The sequence below is a fragment of the Tamandua tetradactyla genome, chromosome 14 (genome assembly GCF_023851605.1).
Source record: "Tamandua tetradactyla isolate mTamTet1 chromosome 14, mTamTet1.pri, whole genome shotgun sequence".
Lineage (NCBI taxonomy): Eukaryota > Metazoa > Chordata > Mammalia > Pilosa > Myrmecophagidae > Tamandua > Tamandua tetradactyla.
In genome coordinates, this window is record NC_135340.1 from 41380822 (window position 1) to 41383761 (window position 2940).

The 2940-nt window shown below is 35.1% G+C and overlaps 1 pseudogene; it reads right to left on the minus strand.

The window, feature by feature from the left end:
- Positions 1-450: 450 nt before the first annotated feature.
- Positions 451-684, minus strand: LOC143655009 (small ribosomal subunit protein eS27 pseudogene; annotated as a pseudogene).
- Between the last annotated feature and the right edge of the window lie 2256 nt (positions 685-2940).

Genomic DNA, 2940 nt, shown 5'->3' on the forward strand with positions numbered 1-2940 from the left:
TTTTGGAAATTTTGATAAAACTCCCCTGTGAAGTCACGTGATCCTGGGCTTTTATTTGTAGGAATAAATTTGAGGACCAATTGAAGCTCTTTACTTGTGACTGGTTTGTTGAGATCTTCTCTTTCTTTCTAAGTCAGTGTTGGTTGTTTGTGTGTTTCTAGGAATTTCTCCATTTCATCTCAATTGTCTAGCTGGTTGGCATATAGATGCTCATAGTACCCTTTTATGATTTTTTATTTCTTCAGGGTTCATGGTAATGATACCCCTCTCATTTCTGATTTTGTTTATTTTCATCCTTTCACTTTTTTTCTTTGTCAGCCCAGCTAGGGTTCCATCCATTTTATTGATTTTCTCATAAAAACAACTTTTGGTTTTATTGATTCTATTGCTTTTTTTGTATCCAAAATGTTTAATATGATAGTATCCCACAGATCTTGCTTCAGGGTATTTCTAGTGCTGCTTCCCTCTGAAGGAGCATACTTCTCTAAGGCTTGCTTTTCCTCCAGTAGGCTGGATAAGAAGATTGGAACAGCCAACACAAAAAAACTACTGTCTGTGCATGGCTAAAGACCATGGTGATTTTTATAGCATCCTGGAATTGGGGCTCTGCACACAATGCTTCTTGTTCTTGTGTTTCCACTTCTCCTCTGGGGAGGGATGAGGGAAGTCCTTTGCGAGAGGCATGTTCTCATGGTGAGGTCATCATCACCAAAAAGACCTTTCTATTACTTCTTGTTCTCCAATTCATTTATTTCTTCTTGCAATGGGGTTGGTTTGCTGTTCGTTCTCAAGTTCCTCCAGGTGAGCAGTTATGTCCTCAATTGTTTACTCTTTCCTCTTTTTAATTATAGGCATTTAGGGCAATAACTTTCCATCTCAGCACTGCCTTTGCCAAATCCCATAAAGTCTGGCATGTTGTATTTTCATTTTCATTCATCTCCAGATATTTACCAATTTCTCTTGCAATTTCTTCTTGTTTAAGTGTGTGTCACTTAATCTCCAAATATTTGTGAAAGTTCTGGCTCTTTGTTGGTGATTGATTTCCAGCTTCATTTCATTATGGTCAGAGAAAGTGCTCTGAATACTTTCAACCTTTTTAAATATATTAAGATGTGTTTTGTGCCCCAGCATATGAGCTATCCGGGAGAATATTCCATAAGCACTAGAGAAAAGTTCATATCCTTATGTTTTGGGTTGAAACAGACTATATGTGTCTGTTAGATCTAATTCATTTATCACATTGTGTTGGTTCTCTATTAACTTATTGATCTTCTGTTTGGTTATTCTATTTACAGGAGAGTGGAGTATGAAAGTGCCTCATTATTACTATTGAAAGATTTATTACTCCCTTCAGTTTTGTCAATGTCTGCCTGATGTACTTTGGAGTTCCTTGATCGGGTGCATAAAAGTTTCTGATTGTTATTTCTTCTTGGTGAATTTGTTCTTTTTATTGATATCCAGTGTCCTTTCTTGTCTCGTATGACATTTTGCATTTAAAGTTTATTTTTTCTGATATTAGTATAGGTACTCCTGTTTCCTTTTGGTTATAGCTTACGTAGAATATGTTTTTCCATCTTTTCACTTTCAATCTATTTTTATCCTTGGGTCTAAAATGAGTCTTTTCTAAGAAGCATACAGATGGGTTATATTTTTTAGTCCATTCTGCCAATTTGTGTCTTTTAATTGGTGAGTTTAGTCCATTAATACTCAAAGTTATTACTGAAAAGTCTTTCTTGAATCTACCATTTTATCCTTTGGTTTTTATTTGTCAGATCTATATATCCTATTTCCTTTCTGTCTTTTTATCCTTTAAGCTACCCTTACTGATACTCTTTCATTCTGTGCCCTCCTCCAGAACTTCTCCCTTGTGTTTTATTTCCAACTGACAGAACTCTTTTTAGTATTTCTTATAAGGCAGGTCTCTTGTTAAGAAGAGATCTCTCAGCATCTGTTTTTCTCTGAAAATTTTCATCCTTACCTCATGTTTGAATGACAACTTTGCTAGATCATGGATTTTTAGCTGAAAGTCGTTCTCATGAAAAATCTTAAATATATCATACCACTGCTTCCTTACCTCCATGGTGTCTGTTGAGTGGTCTAAGATTATTCTTCTGTGGCTTCCCTTGTATGTGATGAATCATTCTTCTCTTGCTCCTTTCAGGATTTTATGCTTCTCTGTCAGAATTTGAGAGTCTGATAAGTATGTGTCTTGCAGTGCACCTATTTGGATTTATTATATTTGGAGTTTGTTGGGCTTTTTGATTTGTATATTGATATGTTTTATAGGGGTTGGGAACTTTTTCCCCATTATCTCCTCAATTAATCTTCCTAGTCCTTTACTCTTCTTTTCTTCTGGGACATCAATGATTCTTCTATTTTTGCACATCATATTACCCATCATTTCCCTGAGATCCAAGTTCAATTTTTTCATCATTTTTGGAATTTTTTTTTGCATTTGAATTTAGTTGTCCTGTTCTCTGGTTCACTAGTTCTTTCTTCTGCTTCTTCAAATGTCTTGTTGTGTGTCTCTAGCATATTTTTTAATTTGTCCTGCAGTATCTTTCATCTCTTTAAGATCAGATATTTTTCTATTTATGGTTTCCTAGTGTCTTCATGCTATATTTTATGTCATTAACCAACCCACTGAATTTATTTAGGAGTTTTTTTATACTCTTTGATTAGTTATTCTAAATTCTGTGTCTCTTCCAGTATTTGAATTTGACAGGTTGTTGGCTATATCTGCTCACATCTTCATGTGCTTTGTGTTTCTGTTGGCTTTGAGGCATTTGCTTACCTTATAGGGTTATTTTGAAAATTAATTTCTCCTACTTATCTAATGTTTTGTATTTGCTTGGCTGCATACTGAAGGTCTTCTGTTGCTCTTAGTTTGTCAGTAATTCCCCACCAAACCAAGACTTGGACTCCCTCAGGAGATGGAAT